The sequence below is a fragment of the Manacus candei genome, unplaced genomic scaffold, assembly GCF_025592945.1.
Source record: "Manacus candei isolate 608988 ecotype Guabito, Panama unplaced genomic scaffold, ASM2559294v1 h1tg000150l, whole genome shotgun sequence".
NCBI classification, from domain to species: domain Eukaryota; kingdom Metazoa; phylum Chordata; class Aves; order Passeriformes; family Pipridae; genus Manacus; species Manacus candei.
The window spans coordinates 102,925-127,584 of record NW_026138198.1 but is presented as its reverse complement, the minus strand read 5'-3'; the positions used below and the strand labels follow the sequence as shown (position 1 = coordinate 127,584).

The 24,660-nt window shown below is 46.2% G+C and overlaps 1 long non-coding RNA gene across 1 annotated transcript; it reads right to left on the bottom strand.

Annotated features, from left to right (window-relative positions):
• Positions 1–9,388: 9,388 nt before the first annotated feature.
• LOC127463138 (uncharacterized) lies at positions 9,389–24,221 on the bottom strand. The gene is made up of 3 exons (XR_007900673.1): positions 23,902–24,221; positions 9,604–9,649; positions 9,389–9,483 (listed from the first exon to the last, which is right to left on the bottom strand). It is a non-coding gene; the product is annotated as an uncharacterized LOC127463138 (long non-coding RNA).
• Between the last annotated feature and the right edge of the window lie 439 nt (positions 24,222–24,660).

Sequence of the window (24,660 nt, the reverse complement as noted above, 5' to 3'; positions counted from 1 at the left end):
CCACACAGGAATGCTGAGGCGTGTGGAGAAGCTGGACACTGCTGCTGCAGAGCTGGCTGTTGGAGGAAAACAGTCCTGTCAGGGGCGGGAGGTACTGTGGGTGGTTTCATTGTAGTTGTTTTTGTAATTTATGGCTGGTGAGCCTGGAGTCTGGGAGGAGTGTTCGTTTTTATGCTCTTTTGTATAAATCCAAATAAATAAATTCAGGGAGAATCTCTTAGGCAACCAGGGTCCGGCCAGCCTATAGCTGTTAAGATTAATATCTGCCTCTTGGACCACGCCAGGAGACCAGAGAGGGAGCTGGCAGGGATCTCAAAGCACTTTTTGGAGTGTGTTGGAAAGTCTGGCGAGTTATATGGTGCTCCGGTGGGAACTGAGTCGCTGGGCAAAACCGGTCCCAGCGGAGGGTGAAATACGGGATGTTCCAGCCCAGAGTGTTTGCCTTGAGCAAAAGCCGTGAGCATTTTTAACAGGAGGGCACATCCCAGCTGTGGAACTCACGCTGCTTTGCTCAGCCCTGAAAATGCCACCGGCACTTGGGGTGGGGGGACGTCATCCCTCTCTGTCCCCTTGGATGTGCTGGGAAGGGGAGTGAGAGATAAACCAGGCTCATGGCATCCCCACCATGGTTTTAGCAGATGGAGGAGGACACCAAGGGAGCAGAGTGTTGGTTTAAGAGAACAGCCAAAAGGCCAATTTCTTTCGGAGGGGAACAGGGTGCCGCCAGTAAAGTGTCACCGCCCAGTTGAAGCAGCGACAGAATAATGGATAGGGGTGAGCCCCGAGGAAATTTTGAATCCTGAGCACTCTCAGACGCTGTGTTCAATAATTTTATGACACGGGTGTTCAGGGGAGTTTCTCCCGGAAACATTTGTTTTATAAATGGCTCATTTTCTAATTACATTCTGCAGGGCTGAGCAGCAACAAGAAAAAGGAAGGGAAAAAGAAAAAAAGGCGGGGGGGGGGGAAGGGAGTGCCATGAGATTTGCCAAAGCTGACTTGACGCACGCTTGCTGCAGCTTCCACTTTGATGTGAATCAGAAACATCCACTGAATGCAAGTGATAGCCCTTGAGGGAGATCTCCCACACAGGGATCCCTGCACCTGTGGGACCAGGAGCAGTGGGGTGGCCGGGATGGCTTTAACAGGGAGTATCCATGGTAGGGGGTCCTCCGCTGCGGGCGGTCGTGGCCATTCTCCGCAGGCTTCCCACCAAGCCCGGTTCCCTCCCACACAAGCCATCTCTGTGGTCTCCTTGCTCTTGACTGAAGAGTGCATTTTGCAAATGAATCCCATCATGGGGCGGTGAAGGAAGAGTTAACCACTTCCTTCCAACAAAAATGAAGGAAAAGGCCACTGTTTCCTGACATTGGGCAAGATGAGCCGAGCAGCAGGGGCTTGCTGGGTGACCCTCACCCATCCTCTTCAAAGAGGGGCAGGGAGAGGTTAGAGCATTGCTGGCCCCAGCACTCTCCTTTTGGCATGTGCCCTTATTTAGAGGACTTTCTTGGCTCGGCGCTGTGATTCCAGGTATCCCGTGAAGCCGGGAAAGAGTGGCTTTTAAGTGTGGCCTGTAACGGGGGAAAGAGGGGAGTTAAAGGATGCGGCCCGTCTTCACGCTGGAGGGGAATCTGGTGGCCACATGTATCTGAGTCCTCCGGCTTGATGATGATGATGAAAGATGTCATGCTAGGAAACTCTGGAGATCAGAGCCACGCGGACCACATACCGGCATTTCAACACGAGAACACAGCTCCCAGCGCCTGCCGAACCTCGGAATTTGCACCTTGTAACACTAGGAACGGACATCTGTAGACGAAAGAAAACCCCTTGTGTACACAACGGGTTTTATGGAGCAAGAGGGGGGGGGCTCTTTCATCCCTCCAGCGCTGCGAGGGCAGTCCCTGCTGCCAACTCTTCCCTTTGGGATGAGAAGTGCAAGTTTAGCAGCGCTCGTGTGTGTGTGTGTGTGTGTGTGTGTGTGTGTGTGTGTGTGTGTGTGTGTTTGTGTGTTTGTGTGTGTGCCTACGTGCATGGGTGCACGCCTGCGTTATTCTGGGATTAGAAATCTTTTCCAGGCTCAACAACAAAGGGTGGCACATGGCAGCTATTGTCCTCGCTCAGCCAGGGTGAAGTCGGGGGAGGTCACAGATGTCCTGACCATATTTAGCTCTCAGAACAGGATTCATTTAGTTTAGATTAATTTTTTTTTTGGTTTTTTTTCTCTCTAAGGGAGAAATTTCTGGCTGGCTGGCAGGAATGCAAGTCACAAGTTTCAGGACCAGCAAAGTTGTTACTTATCCTGGAGAAAGTCTCAATAAAAGGGCAATTTTTCCAGGGGAAAGGCAAGATCCTGATTCTCTCCAGAGCCAGGGTCCTGGCAGTCTGGTTCACTGGTCACCTCTGATAATCAGGGAGCTGTTTCCTACAAAATCAGGAATTTTGGCTGAAATTCCGAGCAAGCACTGCCATCTTCTCCTAACCCTCTCCCCTGCATCAGTTAATGTGGGGGACAGCATTCCCCTGAGCAATTCCTTCTACCAGCTGTTTGCAAGTCTTCCCCCCTTAATGTAATTAAGAGGGAGGGGAAAAAAGAAAAAAAAGGCCCAACCCAGTGACCCTCCTTCTTCTTGCCAGATGAGCTGTTCCTCAGAAACACCTGTCTGGTAAATTAGAGTGGGAATTGTAAACGCCAAGCGCAGCATATTTTCCTTCGCCACTAATATATTGAAGTTGCATATGGTGCCCTGGGGGAAAGGCGATTGTTTCAAGTCAGATTTTCAAATCGTGAGCAAATCCTTGGGAGAGAGATTCGCTGATTTACAGTGGGGTTCTTGAGAACATATCACCACCCCATGCTTCCAGGAAGGAAAACCTAGAGCGGGAGCCGGGGGGTATTCACCAGGACCAGGACTAGGACCACCTTTCTGGCCAGGTTGGTGCAGAGCACGACAGTACCATAAGCACAGAGGCTGGAAGCAGAACCGGGGTGATTTCCAATTAAAACACATGTGAATTTTGACCATTATAAATTAAAAACCAGGAGGGGTCCCCTCTGCATTCAGATGTTCAGGATAATGCCAGGGAATTACTTAAAGCACAAGCAAATTGCCAGCCCTGGTGTGAAGGGAAGAGAAGTAGCAGAGAAACCAAGGGCACGTGGGGTGGTTTTATGTCCCTTTTTATGCCCCCTTTTTCGTGTCCCCATAGGCAATTAGTCTGATTAACCCCACCACCCTAGAGATGGGAATTCCCACCCAGGAGCCGTGCAGGAGCCCTTAGGATTCACACACATGTAAAGGCAAAGTGACTGAGGCTTTCGGATCGTTCCTGAATAAATGTTAACGCAAATAAAAAGCATTTAGGTAAGTGTTTTGTCGTTTGGTCCCTTCGTGGCTGGAATAAGTGATTGTTTCAGATTTATGCTCTACGTGTTGTTTTTCTTGGCAGACTGTGGAGTGCCGTGGTCTCCCAAGGCTTGCAATTTTAGGGATACTTTCGGATATTTAAAGAGAGCCTTTTGGCTGAAGTCCACACACTGCCTATAGTCACAGATACTAAAACTTCTTTCCAGTGACTGCCACTAATCATGCAACACTTTTGTGCTTAACATCTTGCCCTCGAGTTGACCCGGGGACTAACGGATCCCCATTCCTGCGCTCTGAGGTTGCGGCTTCCCCAAAAAATGGTGTGTGGATGAGTCCAGTGAGGCTGGAAGAGCTTGGAAAGTCGCTGCCTCCAACAGGTACTGCCTGCAAGACTTCAATAAAAAAAGAAAAATTAAAAAATTTTATAGAAGTGGTTCAATGAAAAAAAGAGAAAATACATATATATATATTTATATATAATGAGAAAATTATTTTTTTTCTGAGTATGGGACATCAATGGAGTTCAGCTACTAATTGAAGGGAATAAATGAAAGGTGACATGGAATCATGTCATGGATCATGAATCCTTTAGGGTGGAAAAGACCTCTAAGATCAGTGAGTCCAACCACTAACCCAGCACTGCCAAGTTCAACACTAAACCATATCCCTAGGTAATAATATAATAATACAAAACCATAATATATTATAATGCATTATAATAATATATAATAATATAATATATAATAATATATAACAACATAATAAATAGTAATATAATATATAATAATATACAACATAGTAAAGTAAAAGTAAAGAGGAATAGAGGGAAGGACAGGTATTTTTCCATGTCATTACCAAAACTGGTGCAACAGCTTATTTTTTAAAATTTTTAGGTTTTTATGTCAAGTTCAGGCATTTATAGCCCAGTCAAAGGCACCAAAGGGAAGGAGCAAACGTGGATGCTGCTCCCACCTGTCCCTGCCTCCCGGGAATTGGGGCCAGGCCATGCTGCTCCATCTGCTCATTACCAATCCTGCTAATTTTATTCCAGATTATTTATGTTTTTTTATGAGCGGCCATTAAATGTTCATTTGTTAAAGGCTTAACACATTCCATTACACCACAAAATTTATATTTGCAACAAAACGATGTCTCAGAGTGATTCAGAATTAAATTAATGTGACACAGACTATTTATCAATATGGCAGCTTGGCTGCTCGGGAACAAGGGATGATTTAGTGGCGTGGATGTGTGCAAACCTATGGGCTCTGCCCTGGTATTTCTCTCATACTGCAGAGGAACTGATAAAATAATCCGCCAAAGTACCTCGACATATGGTTTAGATCATCAAAGAGAAAAATACTTGTAAAAGCACAAAGAAGGAAACCAATAAACATGTACATCTTACCAGTTAACTCCCTCCGTAGGAAATGTAAACCATGAAGGATGGTGGGGTTTGAGTCAAATTCTGTCATTTGTGTATTTTTTTAATTACAGTAACATGCTGGGTCAAATTACAGCGTGTCCACTCAGACAATGGCAGCGCAGGAAGGAGGCAGGAGCTGGTGCAGATCAGCAGCTTTACCCTGATTTACACCAGCAAAAGGCTGAGCCCATTTCAGTCACTGCCCCTCTGAACTTAGAATAGAATGGTTTGGGTTGGAAGGCATTTTTTAGGTCATCTAGTCCAAACCTGCGTGGGTTTGTCCCTGTTCCAGGCCTCGCTGGGTTGTTTTTCCTAAAAGAAGAAATTTACGATGCAGTGCTAAGTTTTGCAGCCTTTTTTTATTTTTAAATAAGCACAGTGTCCTTGTATAAGAGATTTAATGTTTGTTTTTAGAGAGGAGCAAGGCTAAAGTCAACCTGTGTTTTTGCAGATTCACTGCAACATTTATCACACATTTTATCAATTTCCTACTTTTTCAAGCAAATTGAAAATCTTTGTGTACTTGGGTTTTGCTCTACTGTGTACCATATCAACTTGCTATTTTTTTAAGGAAATTGAAAATCTCCATATATTTGGGATTTGTTCTACCACATACCAGAGTTTAGGCAGTGATACTCTAGCAGACTAAGTGTATTGAGGTTATTTTTTAAAAATATGTACACTTTGGCTCCATTTAGTCAGTAACCTATTTCAAGCATGAAATTACCTAAAAGATAAAACTCCCCTTGCATTTATTTGCACATTCCAGCACCAAATTCAAGCAGTAAATGAAATGAAGTACATCAAGTCACTCGAGACACTACTGTAGCACACCTGAATTAATAATTTCCTAAATTCTCCAAAATAAACTGTATGATTGTCAGACATTTACCAAAGTATCAGACAACATTTACAATACAAATCAGTTCAGGAAAAGATGTGTCTTTCCTCTGGTGGAGTCCTCTTTATTTTCCCATATCTTTTTAGCCACATGGAAGTGAATCTCACTTTTGAATTCCCAGCAATGTGTTGGGAGATCTGCTCTGCCACGATGTGTTTCAAATGCTTTCTACTCTTTTGAAGCAGTATCTAACATTCTTCATGGGTAAATCAGCCGTTTCCCAATGATTTTCTCTGGATTCTTTTGTATTTTGTCATGTCAAACTTTGCGGTTGCAGAGGTGCAGGAGTTATTTATGGCTTCCTTGAACATCCTCCATTTCCTAGAAGACATTGTCTGTCACCAGGGAAATTTATGAAGCGCATCACCAGCTCCATTTGTGATGATGTCACTCTCTTTAAAGGAATGACTCCTCCACTTACTGTCAATATTTCAAATGGAAAGTACCAAACTTAACCTTAAATGGATTCCACTTGGATTTCTTTCTCATCGATCACATAGATAAGCTCCATCATTTTGTTATTCCACAGTCTCAGTTTTATAAAATAAAGAAATGGATTTTCTTCCAGCTCTGTTCTGTACATCTCACCCTGAGCTCAGCCAAGAAACCCCTCCTTTGTACCCCTGCATTGCACCCCAAAGCCCAGCACAGATCCAGGATGTGATCCCAGACTTCATGGGGACCCCACAACATAGTTTAACCTGAAGAAAAGGAGGTTCAGGGGTGACCTTCTCACTCTCTGCAACTCCCTGACAGGAGGGTGGAGCCAGGTGGGAGTCAGGCTCTGCTCCCAGGGAACAGAGACAGGATGAAACACCCTCAAGTTGCAAGATGGGAGGTTTGGATTGGATATTAGGGAAAAATTCTTCATGGAAAGGGATGTAAAGCATTGAAACAGACTGCTCAGGGCAGTATTTGAGTCACCATCCCTGGAAATGTTCAAAAACTGTGCGGATGTGGCAGCTGGAGACATGGTTTAATTGTGAACATGCTGGTGGTGCTGCAATGATGGCTGGACTTGATTGTCTTTAAAGTCTTTGCCAGTCTAAACAATTCTGTGATTCTGTCTCTTGTCTGCTCATTTTGCAACAGGTTTAATTTTGTCTGGGAACTAAAGATGTCACTTTTAGATCACCCTTATCTTTGATTTTTAATATCATAGAATTCTGGAATGGTTTATGTTGTAAGAGTCCTTAGAGCTCATCTCATTCCACCCCCTGCCATGGGCAGGGACACCTTCCAGTAGACCAGGTTGCTCCAAGCCCTGTCCAACTTGGCCTTGAACACTTCCAGGGATCCAGGGATGGCCACAGCTTCTCTGGGCAACCTGGGCAACCTGAGGGGCCTCTCCCCCCTCACAGTAGTGCTGGTAACCATCTGGTCTCTGAAGGAGATGGGAAATTGTCAGGCAATGAAAGTAAACACAACTCACCAAGTTTTTTAGCAGGAATTTACAGATTTGCCACCAAATCTCCTGAAAAACACAGGTTTTATTTACCCAGAATAACAGTTACCAAAAGGCCCCAAAACCGAGGCAGGCCTCGGAGTTTAGCAGCACAGTTTCTACCCTTAACTGATTTCACACCAAAATGAGGAAAATGCATTAGCAGCTGGAAATCCTCCTGACCCGGGAATTTCACCTACAATTAGAGAAAACAGACAACTGTGTTGGCCATCTGCTATTTCTTTTCTGAAGACGATCAAACACTCGAGAAAAATGCTCCTTTTGTGAAGTGTTGTCGGGGGAACAAGTGCAATGACGTGGGTCCATATTTATCTAGGAAACCAAATAAACCGCTTGTCCTGCAAAGGGAATTAAATGGAAAACTCCTGAGGACACAGATCATGTGTGAAGTCAGCCACAAGGCCGTTTTTTGGGGTATTCATGGCCTCAGCGTGTTTCTGTTGTGTTTTTCTTCACGGCACACCTGATGTGAGTAACGTCATTCAAACGCTCTGCAGTCGCCCTCTCCCCAGCCAGGCCGCCACGTCAGGACGTGCACCTTGAAGTCTTTAAAGCCTCGGTCCCCCTTTCATGTTTTAACTTTCATTTTGTGCAATAATCTCAGGACGACTTTGTTTTGTAACGTATTTTTCGGAACAAAATTCATGCCCACACTTAACGTGCCTGAAGGCCACTGTGCTGTAAGAAAATTGATAGACATTTACTGGAAGAAAAAGGGTAGGACATACGTATTTTTTTTACCCAAATGCCAGATTTTTCATACATTTTTTCTTTTTAGTTATTTTTTTTGATTGCAGATATTTATTTATTCCTTGAGGCTGGCTCTGCTTCCCCCCAGAACTCTTCTCAGTGCCATCTCCTCCCAACTTCCCTCACCTGCCTGGTGTTCCAGACAACCCCAACTTCAAACAGTGCAGTTGTGCAGCCTTTGTGTTTTCAGTCTGCTGTGGAGGAAGCCCTTGTGATGGTGTCTGAGGTCATTCTGGCTCATGTTTTCCATGAGGTGAAGGGTTTGGGCTTGGGTTTCTACCATTTCAGGTCCCTCCTGCCAAGGAGTTGAACACCTTCCCTGGGTCAAGGGTGGTCGCTCTGCCCTCAGGTTTGGAAAGGGACTGATTTCCTGCAAACACAATCTTTTAATGGTTTTCTTGGAGACCCTGCAGGCATCACATGCTTCCACACCCAAGAACAAACCAGGAGGCCTTGCCATGCAGGCTGCTGATTTGGAGCTCTGCAGAAGGTAGCAAGGGCACGGGATCATCTCTCCAGCCGTCAGGAATTGCTTGAGCGGTGGGTGTCTCTCTACCTACCAGCTGCTCAAGGTCAGGCTGCCTTCATGGGACATCACATCTCCTCAGAGAAGGACCCTACAACCCAAACATGTCCCACTTTGGGGTGCAGTGGGGTGCTGGACTGGGGGATGCCGTGGGCAGGTGGCCAAGGGACACCCCGTGGAACCCCAGCTGTGTCCACACCACGTGGAGGTGAGTCTGGGCGTGTGTCTGGCCAAGCCAGAGGAGCACAGATGAAACCTCTTTCCAATACATAATAAAAGGAGAGTGGAGCCAGCTGGAATATCCTGTACATTAAGTGTGATGACTAACTATAGCAGATGTTGGTGCATTTGTTAAAGTTTCCACCAGAGAAGGAGGGACTGGAATATGAGCATTTGAAAATCAAAGGTAGCCCATGAGGGAGGACAAACGGGACATGAAAGGGAACAGGGCTGTGGGGAGGGCCAGGAAGATGAGGGGGGAAACTGTGGTCTGGGATAAGGGGCCAGGGGAAGTTTGCAAGGGCTGGGCAGGGGCTGTGTGTTGGGCTCCTTCCTCCGGAGGGAAGGGCTGTGGAGCCTTCTGCAGCAAGAGGATAAATGGCTCCATTCCCAAGGGTGAAAGAGATGGAAAATCAGACACATGGCTCTGGGCAGACATGGAAAGCAGTGCTCAGGAGCTGCGCACACATCTCCCACCCTGAGCCACCACCAGGGGAAATTCTGAGGTCCCTTATCACACCTCCACTCCAGTTATGCTGCACCAGGAACCAGGAACCTCTCTGGCAAGGTATCTCCTTTGCCTGTTGTGGAGTAATCAGTTCTTCCTCCTTAACAAGTATATTCACCTCGGTGTAGTTAAACTATTCAAAAAAGTCACAACATCTTATTTACAGGAGAAAAGATAAATGCATTTAATTTGTTTTATTGCAATGCAACGGTCATTACTGTCCTTTCTTGTCAGTACAGTTTTCTGAGGAGTGTCTGTCCAGGAAAGCTGATCCTGCTTCTCAAAAACATAATGTGAGATTTCCTGACTGATCTCTCTTTCTGAAAAAAAAAAAAAAAAAGAGTTGTAATATTCCTCAAAAAAAGTAAAACTCATTTTAAAAATGGGTTAGAAGACATATTTTTTGTGTCTTAAAACAGACCTATATTATACTGTCTTACCTGTTTCATTTTTTTCCCAACACTGTCAAGACTAGATTAAAACATTCTGCTTACAGAAAAAAAATATATCTTACAGAAAATTCTGTTCCCAGTGAGCAAAATTACCCATACAAAGAAAATCACAGTTTTATGGAGATGTTTGCAAACTCTTTATCTCTTCGAATTCTCTAAGTAACTTGGTGATTTTTAAGAATCCTGAAGAGCATAACCAGCACTTGACTTTCCCCTTCTCTTTCACCAGTCAAATATTTTGCAGGCATAGATCTGCTGACCAATTTTTAAGCAAAATTCAAGGAGGAATCTTATCCCCTAAGAAAATGGAGTAGGAAGCACCCAAAAATAATTTATTAGTGTGGCTGCACACCTATCCAAACTGATCTTTCTCCCTTTAATGTTAGAATAATTATAACATGATGTATCAACTGATGTATGAAGCAATTTCCCTCAATATTTAGTAATTGCCTGCTGCGGGTCTGATCTAACAGTTTCTCGGATTTATTCAGCCAAGTGTTTCCCTCCACAAAGGGCAGCACAACTCAAAGCTTAAATTCCTTATGCACAAAATTATAAATGGCAATGAGTAGAGAATACATGTAACTGATCTACGTGTTCCTGAAAAAAAAAAAAAGACCTTCTAGTTGTTCCACACAAACCAGTAATTTGTCTGTGTTACATGACACTGCTGGTGCTTATACATGAGCAGTTTCTGCAATACCAAAAAACCCAGATCTCTCGATTTAATTATTTTTTCTTTTTTAGAAACTAGACAGATCCAGCAGTTTCAGTTATTATGTCACAGTTATCAAAGTTAAAAGGCAAGGTGGTTGTTCAGCTCTGCTTAAGACAGGTTCTTCTTTTAGGCCCAGTGCCCCACACCAATAAAAGAATTTTCACTTTGGATATAATGCAACAGCCTTTCCTTGGCAAATGAGATGAACATCGGGGGAAAAAAAAAAAGGCACCAAGGTTCAGCTTGGAAAAATGGAATTTCTGGAAGAAAGATTAAAATAAATGAAATATCACTGGTTTGGCCAGCAGCAACTGGGGGAGAATGAAACAAATATTGGAATGACATAAATCCTGAGGAATTACAGCGTTATAAGGAAGGGCTGAAAGTGAAGAAGGTAAAATTTTGGCTGTCTAGCCACAAGAGTTTCCTGGTGCAGATCTCCATTAGAGAAGCAGTCTTACGAGGAAATGGTGAAGGATATATAAGGTATGGCATTTATAACTAGACTAAACAAAAACTACACAGCCCTTCCTCCACAGACAAGTGGCCCACAAATCCACCTCTACATCCCATGGATCCCATGCACTGCACGAGCAGCCACGTTCTGCAGGAAGCACAACAAGGAGCAGTGGCTTTTGTTCTTGAAGCACAGCCCAGCCAAACCTGGGCTTTGAATGATGCTGGGCTCCAGCTCGTGTGGTTTGAGATGCAGCTTCAGTCACAACCAGCCCTGGAGCAAAGTATCCTTGGGCTCAACTCCCTGGTACCAAGCCAGGCTTTGGCAAGAGGTAGAAACCTGCCAGTAATAGAGCAAAGGTGACTCCACCCTCTTGGTGCTTCTTGCACCAAAGGTCTTTGATGATGTGTTGGGATGGCCTTGGTTTTGGGCCATGCTGGAAAATGCTGAAAGCCTTAGGGCTTGGGAAAATCTTCTCTCTGTCTTGCAAAGGTTTAGATTCTGCTTGGTTTAGGGTCTCAGTACACCCCACCACCACCAGGCCTGAAGGTGCTCCAAAAACACATCTCTCATGTGACCTTCCTTTCTCCACCTCCCAGTGGGGTGAGTAGGTGGTCACTGGTCTGACACTATTTGCTCTATGAGGGTGAAGATGGGACCTTTCCCCTGCAATGAAAGGTTAGAAGTCTCCTTAATTCAGATTCATCCTTTTTTCTCCCACTGTTCAAGGCCTGGAGAAGGATTTATCCAAGGTGACCAATAGAATTGAAAAGTCCTCAGTGTTGAACACTGAAAAGCCTAGATGAAAAAGGTTTTTGAAAAGATAACCCAACTCTCAGTCTCGCAACCCTGGTACTGGTGGTCTTCTACAAGCCTGTTCCCTGTTAAATATACTGTAACAGCTTTTATTGTACCTCAAAGCCTGAAGTGTCTTCTTGTCTGGAATTTGGAAGTAACTCTCCTCATTTTATCCTGCTTCTTGGAGGTTTTCTTTACTTTAGAAACCAGAGACACACTTGCTGAGCAGGATTGAGCTCTTGGGAGCTATTTTTCCCTTCAGTTTTTCTGGCCTGTATTAAGAAAACTTGGCAAAATACTGAAGGGCAAAGTGGATGGTTGTGGCCATTTGAGAGTGGGATGCATGTGAGAGGGCTCATGTGAGACTATTTGGATGCCAGGACAGTGTCATCTTCCCAGTCGTTGCGCAAGGCCAGGGACCAAAACTAAAACAGTGGGAAGCACAGAATCATGGAATTGTTAAGGTTGGAAAAGGCCCCGAAGATCACCGAGTCCAACCATCAGCTCAGCGCTGCCAAACCCACCACTAAACATGCAAAGCTTCATCATTCAACAGCAGTTTCATTTCCTTTCTGCTTTGTCAATGCGTTTTCCATGAGGGAGAGGAACTCTAACCCCGATAACCAAAACAGATAAGCACACACATCTCCATTAACCCAGCAGCACAGCAAGGTGGCCTTCACTAATTGTTCACAGCTAAAGGGAGATTTCAGCTTCCAAAACTGTACTTGGACATGAAGCAGAGGAGAATCCAGCTCTCTGTGCCACTGCCAGTTCAGTGTGTAGCAAGAAAAGCCTCACATATCTGCCACACATGTCTCCTGAAAGCGAGGAGAGACAATGGGGCCCATCTATTGTCTTGCAGTTGCTCAGGGTTGTTTTTTTTCCAGCCAGAAAAGAATTGCATTTTGTATGGTGACTCCTCTGCATCCCAAGGGGCAGCAGTGGGAGAAATGTTCTCATTCCTTGAATACTATTGTACTGAGGTTCCCTCTGTAGCATGTACTCATAAGCTGGTGGGACATCTCTCCATGACGCTGGCAATTACACCTCCTTCAAGAATGGATGGGAAAAGATCTGTGCTGCTCATCTCCACAGGAGTATTGTTAAATAAGAGTTAAATACAGACCCCGGCTTACTGGCATCTGGAGGAAACCCTGACGAAAGCTTTCAGGCGTCAGATGTGTTTCACATTCTCTCTGTGCGACGGGATCCTCAAACAACATCTCTTAAAACTGATGGGGGAACGGCAGAGAGGCAATATTTGGCTGAATCCAGATTCCATGCTCAAGAAAGCTCCTCATGAACTGACTTTTGCAAACCCAGTGCGTTTGTGTGGAGAAAAAGTGTTTGTATTAATGTCTCAAATAAAATGCCAGTGGAAGTTCTGTTCTCAGTCAGCCATGCAAGCTGGAGCTGGTGAGTTTGTCTTGCCTCTTGCTCCTACTCCAAAATGTCCCTTTTTTTGAGATCTCTTGCCACCACTTTAGCAGTAGTCACCAGTACTGGGGATGGTGGTACAAAACATAATCCCCCATCTGGGCTGGTCACCTTCCCAAAACTACTGGAGACCTCATGTGTGGTCACTGAATCCCAGTCCTTCCAAGATGGGAAGTCCAATGAAGAAAAAAGAATTTGGACACTGCCCAAGAGACATTTAATCTGGGGCCGTGGCGTTCTCATAAACATGAAAAACATAGTCCTAAAATTCATGGCTTTCTGAAAATTTGAGTTGGCCTCTCTGAGCCGAGTGGCCACCAGCCTAAAGGTAAATATTGGGATAAGAGTTAGTGCTCGTCCCAGGAAGAAGGCTCTGCTCTCAGGATCACCAGGTGATTTGTTTAATGGGTAACCATTTTGTTTCTTAAAGCTTTCCTGCAGTGTGACAAAGAATTGCCAAGAATTAATGCCAGTGTTTGTCATAGAGGACTCAAAGCAAACTGTTATCATCTCCATTACTGCTGTTGTTAGTGTGATGGCATGATCCCAAAAGTCTGTGCTGACCATCTGGGAAGTCCAGAGTGGTCAAATCACTGAATCACAGAATGCTTTGGGTTTGGAAGGGACCTTAAAGGCCACATAGTTTCACCCCTCTGTGATGGACAGGGACACCTTCCACTAGACCAGGTTGCTCCAAGCCCCATCCAGTCTGGCCTTGAACACTTCCAGGGATGGGGCATCAACAAATCCTCCAAACTCACCTCTCTAACACCAAGTCTTTCTTCTGTATTTACAAATTATCCCTTGGCTTATGCCACTATTGCCCCCACTGCAGGGAGAGGGCAGCATTCCCTGGAGCGCAGAGGGACAGGGCATTTAGCCATCGGCCTTGTTAGAGTGACAAGCCCTTCCCTGGTTTCATTAAGCATCCAAGTTGCTGACATTCCTGTCAAATGCTAAGTGGGGAGCTTTTCAAGAGTGGCAGCTGGGTCAAGATGTGCAGGATTAAGGAGTTAATGCAATTTGGTCCTCGGCAAGGAAATTACTTTTCCGCAGAGAGGTCTCTGGTGTGAGGGAACGCTCACACCAGAAAGCAGGGGATGGGCATGGGTGTGTAGGGCAAGCATGGGAAGAGTGTGAGGCAGCTGAAACACAGTCTCCTGTGGTCACAGTGTGTACCCTTCCCAAAAGGAGAGAGCTGGGCATGGAAGGGCAAAATGAGGCCCTTGGGAGGCAAACACTGGAGTCTGTCTGGTCCTCACTCAATGGATGGAGGGAGTTTGGTGAACAGGAAATGAAATAGGCTGGGGAGGCAGATCTCAAGTGGACTGCTCAGCCAGAACATTTGCTCTGGGGTTTTTCCTTTTCTGTCTTGACAATACAAATACCTCACAAGAGCAGAGCGTTCTTTCTCTCCCTTTCTATTCCTTGTAGGAATAGATTCAGCAAGGACTAGAGATACAGGGGGGAGCAGCTCCCAGCTGACTCTCAGGGATGCAAAAGGTGATGGCAACTCAGGTCTCGGTGGCAGGGAGGTCTTAGATGTGGCACTGGGAGTCCTGGCCAGCAAGATGAACTCGTTGCACTATCTGAATAGCTGTAGCATGAATAGAAAAGAAGGAAGAACATACCAAATCCCTTTGTTATCCTTGCTTTCTTATGGGAAAGACAGGAGAACAGCTCTGATGTCTCCAAAGACCCAGCTGACTCTCAACTGAGAGATGGGATAAGAGTGAGGAGGTTTGGGTTTTTTCCACCACCCTCTGGAGTGGGACCTGGCAGAGCAGATCTTAACAGAAGAGTTTTAAAAGGCTCTAAACCCCAGGATTTGTGCTGCAACAGCAATAAAACCCACTGGGGTATATGTTATAGAGGCAGCTAATGCACACCTCGGGTGGTGAGATGCAGTAGGTCCATTGCTGCGTGGATTAATGTCCCCATAAAACACGTCCCGTTGTGTGACATTGTTGTGAGGAGAATGAAGCAATAACTCCGGGACGCGCCGGGCGAGTGCCCGGCCCAGCTCTGTGCCTGCAGATGGATCCCCAGCTTGGGGCTGGAGACTCCCAGGGCTAATACAAAACATTTGTTATAAAGCTGCCCCTCTCCCCCCATGCGAACAGCCCAGCCCCGGGCCCCTTTCCCGCTATTCCTCCCATGCCTGCTCCACCGCCGGCATCTCTGTCTCCCGGGTCCCCATCTGGGGCTCCACGCATGGCCAGCTCCAGGCAATTCTTCAGCAGCCGGGTATGTCCCTGGACAAGCCCAGGCGATGGCAAACAACAGGTTTGGCAGGGCTGAGGGTGTAAATAAAAGAGCCTGACTCAGCCAGGGCTGCTGAGCGGCCGCCACAGAGAGCCTTGAAAACTGGAAAGTATTATTTCATGTATTAATAGGCATTTCTGTTACACTCCCCACCAGAGTGTGCGTGTCCCTGATGACAGAAGTGCTTACTGGTGCTAATGAGGCAGAACGGAGAGGAAAAAATGGCCCTGTGGGTCAGGGACTGGCTGGGGAGCCGGGAGATGTGAGCTCAGCTCCTGGCGCTGCCGCCGCCTCCGCCAGTGACCTTCAACGGGCTGCGTGAGCCGGTGCCTCGCGTCCCTCCCTGCCAGCAGTGATGGATGGGGATGCTCTGCCTTTACCTGTGGGTTTCGGGCTCCATAATTAACGAGGGAGAATGACTCCTGTGGATTTGCCCACAAGTTGTGCTTTCTTCCCCCTCGCTTCTCCTGCAAGCGTTTCCAGGACCAATGTTCTCTCCGGCTCCCTTCTTTAGTTTTGCATCATCACATTTTTATGTGAAGGGGAGAATGCAAAACACAAAGAGGCAATAAATAAATGGGGGTTGGAACATGGCAGATACTGTCCCTCGGACATCCAGGGCTAAAGACACCCTTTTGATGCTCCCAAATAACACAGGGAGGGTTCACCCTCCTCTCTCTCCTGGTGTATTCCAGGGATACCTTTGCCTTCTGGGTATAGTTTGATAGATGAGACACCAAAATATCCCCTAGAAATACCCATCACCACTTCAGGTCTCCAGACCTGAACTGTGCCCAAGATGTGCCCATAGCACACCAAGGATCACTGACTCATGCACCTGGAAAGCTGGGAGGGAGTAATTGTTTTTCAGATGGGATCACAGATGCCTGCAGGGGGTTTGTGAGTGCTATTTTAAGGCCTAATCCCAAGGCAATTTTAGAGTCAACAGAGAGCCCATGAGCAGGCTGGGATGAGATACTCCACGTTGTTTGGAAAAGCAGTGGGCTGGGCTGTGTTTATCCTACAAGCCCTGCTCAGACAGGTGCCAGCAGCACAGGGATACACATTGCCTTGGAGAGGGATGCTGCAAGACACCCACTCCAGTCTACCCAAGGGCTCCAAAAGCTTTTTCCTCTCTATCCCTCTGCACCAAACTTCCCTTGGTGGGTGCCAAATTGTGTTGGGACAGAAAACCTGGTTGAGGTGGTACTTTCTCCGCACAGGCAAAATTCTGGGGAAGGTTAGAAGTGATGCATGAAGACTCTTAAAGAACCACAACATGGTTGCTTTGTGTTGACCCACCTTGGTGAGCACCAGAACCACACAAAAAAGATGTGAAAGCTTATTCCATAACCACTGGAAATATCCAGAAGCCAGGCTGGCACAGGCAGGCGTGAGGCTCATGTACTACATCCTGGGAAAGGAAATAATGTGCAGGCTGCAGTGAGCTTCTACATCTTTAATTTTCTCCCCTTCCTCAGAGTGGCAATGTCTGCTCAGCACATCTTGTGAGCAAAAAGCAGCTGTAGTAGAGCAAAAATAATCTGGAAGGCTGAAACAGGAGAAGAGAGCACAGCTTCAGCTCAGCTTTGTGTAAAACCTCATTCCTTACTGGTAGTAAATAAAAATAGTTTTGCCTTTTTTTTTTTTTTTCCTCCGTGACTCACAGCACAGACATTGCATGGAAAGGGCACTAGAATCAACAGCCAGGGGAAAAAAAAATAGAGAAATGGAAAAATGATCATCACGGTGCATTTTTCCCATTCCCCTTTCATCTCTTACACCTGTGTTTGACTTCAGCCAACCTTACATAAATCCTTAAAACATCTGTCTAAGTCACTTATGAAATAAGCTGGAATGGCCTCAGCCAGGGTAACAGCTCATTCTGCTGGATATCTGAGTGTTCAAACCCAAACAGGGCTGTGGAGTTTGCCAAGGCAGGCGGGCAGCGGGCTCTTCCCATCAAACCCTGCTCATTCAGAGTGTTACACGCTGTTTGTGCCAGGACTTCTGCAGGCACTGCCTTATGAAAGACCCTATTTATAGCTGTGAACTTCAGACGGAGGCAGCGGAAGTTTGCTCGAGGGTAGCGCCTGACCCTCATAAAATCACACCCTGCGGAGGATCCTTTCGCAGTCTGAATGTGCCCTACTGGGGAGGAGCCATGGGGTGGGCAAACAGGAGCCTGGGATAGTCTTGGAAAGATGCAACTCTGCCCAGGAGGGTAGAGTATTAGTGCCAGTGGTCACATCCCCCAAATGGCAGGGGGTGGGATCGATGTGGCCCTCGCCCACCTGAGGTCAGGGTGCGTGGTTGTGACCATGGTGGTGACTTTGTGCTGATACAAGGCAGGGTTGTGCTGTTGCTCTTCCACTTCTGTGTTTCAGTGGTGATTATTTCACAGAATTACAGAATCATGGAGGTTGGAAAAGATCTCCAAGACCATCGAGTCCAATCTGTGCCCGCTCCCCACCTTGTCCCCCAGCCCAGAGCACTGAGTGCACATCCAGTCATTCCTTGGACACCTCCAGGGATGGGGACTCCACCACTGCCCTGCACAGCCCCTTCCAAAATTTAACAACCCTTTCTGTGAAGAAATTCTTTCTGGTGTCCAACCTGAACCTCCTCTGGTGCAACTTGAGGCTTTTTCTTCTTGTCCTGTCCCTTGTTCCCTGGGAGCAGAGCCCAATACCCCCTCGGCTCCACCCTCCTGTCAGAGAGTTGCAGAGCCAGAAGGTCCCCCTTGAGCCTCCTTTTCTCCAGGCTGAGGTCTCCCAGCTCCCTCAGCCACTCTTGGTGCTCCAGACTCTTCCCCAACTCCATTCCCTTCTCTGGACTTGCTCCAACACCTCGACATCTTCCTTGTCATTAAGGACCCAGAACTGGACACAGGATTTGCGGTGAGGCCTTTCCAGTGTCCAGCACAGGGGGACAGTCACTGCTCTGATCCTGCTGGTCACAATATTCTTGATACAGGCCAGAAGTGACACAGATTACTCATGTGACTGTATCTGAAAACTTTTTTGCAGACACTAGCTCTGCTGCCTGGAGAAACTCATTCCACCTGCAAAGATGATTACCTTCCATTCCACACTCATTGACTCCACTGAGCCAGTCTCCACAGTGGAAGCCAAGAAGTAACATGGTGGTTTGATTTAAGGTTCTGTGACTTGACTGACCTTTTGGGCTCTTTGCATTGAGAGAACTTCTGTTCTGGCATGGAGCTTGCTCTGCAACTGGTCTGGCTCCATGACAGCATCTGAGGGTGTCACAGTCTACCCTGGGGCAGAATTTATATCAAAATACATTGAAATCTGCTGCTGAGCAAGGTTAGTCCCTGGCTTGTGGGTCAGAGGGACCATGGGTAGAGATCACATCCTGCATGAGGAGAGAGGCTCCTGGGTATATCACCCACTTTGGGTGCCAATCTGCCAATCTGCCTCCTGCAATGCCCCTGCATTGTATGGCTCATGTGCAGCTCTGGTCCTGCTGCTTTGCACGAGCACAGGCCCCCCAAAAGCTTAGACCTCCTTCCAGCTGAGCAAAAAGAATGAAGACCAGCAGCTGCCAAGCTGAGATCTCTGGCTTTTCTTGATTTACTGGTGAGTTTAGAAGGAACTGTAAGATTTTTTCTTTCAGGGGCAAAATATATTTTTCCCTTGACAAAAGTCAGAACTTGCAAAAAGGATTTGTTTAAATACGTCTGATAGAAGTCTTCCTTGGGTTGTGATCAAGGCAGGTCAACTTCTGCGTTGGGTTTATCTCGGCTCATGACTTTGAGCTGTCTGCTTGCCTCTGAATTGGTTTCTCTTTCTGCAAAAGGACCTGCTGTTCACCAGTATTTATTGGATGTTTGTCATGTGGGTTTTTCTGACCTCTTTGCTTTATTGTGTGTATTTACACTAACAATACTTCAAAATCTGAGGATGTTTCTCTTCCCAGTCAAGATGCTTTCCTGACCCACGGTCCTAACATGTGAGTACCTCACACGTGTTAACTATCAGCACAACAGCTCCATAAAACTTCAGGATTCTTATTCCAGATTGATTCCTTGATGTCAGGAAGAAAAAGTTGCCAGCCAGGAGCTGAGGGTCAATGTGTGCTATCCAAAAGATCTTCAGCAAACAAGAGGAGCTGCAACATGAAGCACTGATGGAAGGTACATAGAATGGTGTGCGTTGGAAGGGACCTTAAAGATCATCTTGTTCCAACTTGAACACTTCCCAGTAGACCAGGTTGCTCCAAGCCCCATCCAGTCTGGCCTTGAACACTTCCAGGGATGGGGCAGCCACAGCTTCTCTGGGCAACCTGTGCCAGGGCCTCACCACCCTCACAGTCAATAATATCATCCTAATATTTTATCTTACTCTGCCCTCTGGCAGTTAAAGCCCCTCGTTCTATCATCCCACACCCCTGAAGTTTGAGTATTCCTGTGTGTCTTCCTCAGGACTGGGATTTCCAAAGCTTTGGAAATAAATACCACAGTGGAAGGTGAGGTGGGGATCAGAGTCTGCAGGCAGCGAGTTTGATTATTGATAAGGTCAACCCAAGCTCAGGCTTTGCTTATACACCTCATAAATATTTTGTGCTCCCTTCTTAAGTCCCCCATGTCTGCCCCGTGCGTCCTTGTAGAGGAGGTGATTTAGTACTGCGTGTGTTCTCTCAAGGGGCAAGACTCCACTCAGGTCTCCAGTGCTCCCAGACAAGTAGGAGAGCTGGGCTGTACCAACAATGAATTCTTCTGCCACAGTTTTACTGGCAGGATGTTTCCCTTTGCAGAAGATTGGCACATAAAGGCCACATTCCCTGGGTGGGCAGAGCTTCTAGGAGTCTGTCCATTAGGAAAACACACAAAGTCTGAGTGTCCCGATTCCTTGCACACAGTGAAGAACAAAAGCACTTTGGCCCAAAACTACCCAAAATCGCTTGAACTCACGTGCCTACAGGGACCCGAGAAAACAGCTTGGAGATGGGGTGGGGGTAACCCAGATATTAGGAAAATATTAGATATTAGGAAAAGGTTCTTCCCCCAGAGGGTGGTTGGGCACTGGACCAGGCTCCCCAGGGAAGTGGTCACGAGCCCAGGGCTGGCAGAGCTAAGAAGCATTTGGACAATGTCCCTGCAATCATTGTCACAGTCACCTGAGATGCAGTGTGATTTTGTGGTGTTCAAAGGAGGATCAAAGTGTATCTAATAAAGTCAAACAGCAGCTGATCCTGCATGCTACACAGATGAAAAGAAGGCAAGGAACAGCTATGGTATTGCATTCAGGCACCTACACAACACTAAATGGGACTTGGAATGGCAAAAACACCGGACAGAATAGTTATTCCTCGAGTGTGGCTGCTCCTGCAGGAGCATGTGGAGAGGCCTGGATGATCAGAAAGAGCACAAACCTTCAATGTTGAGTAAGAAGTTGCAGGACCAATATGGAAATCAGACCTTTCTGGGGTTTGGTTTTTTGGCTTTTTTTTTTTTTTTTTTTTTTTTTGAGAAATCTGTAAATAAACTAAAAGGGGGAATAATGTCACTGTGTAACACTAGCTGTTCCAGCTTTTCTGAGAACTCCCTGGTCTCCTTGTTTTCCCAAGCGTGGTGTTCCCAGTCACTTATCCATACCGTGCTCCTAAGAAGGATGTTGCATTCCTGGGAGATGAGATCATTCCAGGACTGGTCCAAGGGAAAGGACTTTGTAGCCGAAGGATGCAGAAGTTCTGAGATGTTTTGCTCTCAAGTCCTGAGGCAACCCGAGGTGACTCACCACATCCTTCAGGGCCTTGCCTTTCCTTAGTGGAGCAGAGATAGACTTTCTTTGGTTTCTCTACGTTTTTATCTCCTTTTTTTTTTTCCCCCTGCATTTTGCACAATGGAGAAATGGGAACACAGTGAATAAAAGAATGAAACAAGAAACCCATCAAGGAGAGAAAGGGAAATTCAGCAAGTATGACCTTGGGCACAAACTGGACTGAAGATTTTCAAATTGGCATCACTATCAAAAGCAATAACAGTAACAAAAGCTCAGATTTGTAATTAATTGTTTTGTTCTTGAATTAGCTGGAGCTGCTGGAATGTGCCATAACATTGGACAGGACAGAAACCTGCACTGCCACCAAGTGTGAACTGGTGCACTGAACAGGTCAGTTTAACATGTCTGTGCTGGCTGGGTGCATGAAGAAAATCAAATAACAGGTGTAGAACCACTTTAACTGTCATCCCATCTCTAGGGTGTGACACTACAGGTGAGGGGCAGTTACCAACTCTCTGCCACCTTCTCCTGGGGTGCAGAGTAGGGCTGGAGCATTTTGTGATGGACATGTGAGCTCTTCAGGGGACATGCACTCCAGGAACAAGGAGACCATTTGCTGGGTCAGCTGGGCCCCAGACAGGACAGCCCTCTGAAAAAACTCTGATTGAACATCCTATACCTTGGTTTAAGAATATGCTTCTCCTCGCAGCCCATTCTGTATCACAAAGTGATTTTTCAGCCCATCTGTTTAGTGATTAGGAAATGCTGCTGATAGAGAGGGCTCTGCCAAAACCATGAACCGAGTGCCACAATGCAGACAGACCTTTTCTGTGTTCCACCACAATTTCCTCCTGTCCTGGTGCTCTCTTGGCTGAATTACTCTGTGGTTTTAGACCTGCAGCTCGGAAAGGTGCATCCTGCATTGCAGCATCACCCAGGCATGAGTCCTCGTGGTGTGATAGAGCTGAGCAGGTTCTGGGGACACCAAAACTGTTTCTCTCCCCGTGTGCTCAGGTGCCTGCCCATGATCTTGCCAAAGCTGGTGGGAGAATGATGCCCCTTGGACACCAGCCAGGCACCAGGTTGCCTTTGCTGTGTCCTGCTGCACGGATGACTGAACCACACGGATCTGTGGTCCTTGGCATTGTGCTGGTTTTCAGGGAAGAGAAGGAGTGGAGTGGTCCTCTCCTGAGGGAGGACCAGCAGATTGCTGCCTGAATGGGTTCAGCTGACACCTCAACGTGCTCCACACTGCAAGGCCTCTCCTCTCAGGAAAAGCTTTTCCTGTGTTGTGAGGATACCTGTTTAGGGGCAGACAGTTATTACCAAAGTGGCAGTAGTTCACATCCACAGATCCTGGGGTTTGTAGCATGGAGAGCACTTCATTCCCTTTATGCTGATCTTTTCCATCTGCTTTTTACTACCTGCAAGGTATTCCCATGTGAAAAGTAGCTCGAGCCTGCTGTTTCCAAGTCTCTTCCAAAAATTATGTCAGGCATGAGCATTTTATCATTAAGGGCACTAATACTTTGCACATACACAAAATTTGTCTTCTGATTATCCCCAGCTTGTATTACAATGCATTTTGTAGGCGCTTAGCCAAAACCTTTTACCTTTAGTCAGATATATGACCTGCTGTCTTGGAGAGGCTGGTCCAAAGCCTGTTAGATCAGGGCAAACCTTTGTGCTGGTTTAGCAGAACTTGGACCAGTCCCTAAAGGCATCACAGATGATCTGAATTATCAGAAGTGATCCCAGGCAAGTTGCAAGTAGGTAGAGATCAGCTTGCAACTGCCAAGGTATCTGAAGAAGTTGGATCAGGTTGTTTCAAATCATCTGATGAGAATTAGCTCAGCTTAGTCAAATCACAAGGCAGTTGGATATTCAATCTAGACTGGACAGAACAGGTTTATGGGCTAGATGGAAAGTTGAATATACTAGAAGAAAAGCAAACAAGGAAACAAACAAACAAACAAAAAGACGATCCATTAGCTGTAAAATGCAACTAAACAAGTTTCTGACCAAAACCAGAGAGTGGATATTTTCCATTTTCCTAGAGTGATGTATTTTCAGTTATGCCGATTTTTTAAATGACACTGAATGCCTTTTCAAAGGAGGCTCTTTACACCTTCATTCTGTCCTTACTGGTTTTTACAACCTCTGCTTTGCAAAACAACCTCTGCTTTGCAAAATCTGGCTTAGTTGACCATAATTATTCCTTCTTAGCCTAAAATATTCAACTTACCAAAGTCTGAAGGCAGTGAGTCCAACTTTAGAAATAGGTAAAGCTCCCATTTCTGGTAGAGAAAAATTTTGCTGGTACTGACCAAGTGCTTACAGAGCACTCTACATGTACCTGGGCATGGAATATGTGTTGAGCCAGTAACTTTGTCAGTGAACATGTTCATGAGTCTCACTGCATCTGCAACTTGTGAGAACCCTCAACCCATTAATATTCCTGCTAGAAAGTTAGCCCAGCTAAAGAGTAGGTGATTGGCTAGATGAATTCATCATATCCAAATCATCCTTCCTCAGTATAATTTTCTTTTGATGCAAACAGCTGTGATTACTCCCATGTCTTTCATCCTGCCTGCTCCAAATCTGCTCTTTGTGTCACCAGATATCAGTTGGAAAAGGGTGACTTGCCCATGTATTCCTGCACTTTTTATAGGGAATTTGAAACCCAAGAAGATTTACAGCAAGGTCATCTCTACCCTGAAGCAATATTTAGATGGTATCAGGTTTAATTCCTTCATCTTCCCACCTTCCTCAACCCTAGACCCAAATTTCCTGTGTAATTTGTGGCCCACTGATTTATGTGGCCCAACCACATCTCTGCTATACCAGTTAAATCAGCTCACCTCTTGCCAAGTTAAATACTGTAGTTTTCCCATGTTTGGTGGTGAATTCCTGGAATTAGCACAGATCCATGTGGCATTTGATGGCTGGTGGATGCTTTGCTCCTTGTCCCACTCTGGTGAAGGCCTACATCTGCTTGGAGAGGTGCCTCTCTCTTATTATTCTTTATTGTTCTGGCCACTGGAAATTCAGTACTTCCCTACAAATCCTTCTCATCTACATCCTCCCGAACCTTACAGCCACCTACAGTGCTTGTGGTATGAAATAAATACTCAGAAGTTTTCCCAGGCAACCCGGTGGTTTCTTCACTTCAGCTGCATTCCCTCAAAATGGAGGCTGAGGGGACCCAGGCAGAGCAAATGACAGGGAGCAGGACTGCAAGAGCAATCCAGTGGATCAGGCCAGAGGTCTCACTCGTCCAATATCTTCTCTCTGGAAGTGACCAAAACCTTTACAAGCCTGCAGAAGGGTACGAGATTTATACGACGGCCCCTAAGAACCTTCTCAGCTCCCTAATATTTGTGGATCAGGGACTTTCTGAGCCAGAGATGACTGCCTGTAGTTCCCTTTGGTGGATTTCTGCTCCATGAACATGTGATTCCCCCTCTGCAATCCACCCACTGGTCTTGAGACATGAGTCCCCTTCTCCATGTTGGTGATGGTGAGAGGTGGAGAAGCTCTTCACCACTGCGCTCCTCATTTACAGGCTGGCCAAAATTCATGCCCTCTCCATCAATCCTCCTTTCCACAGCAAATTCCCA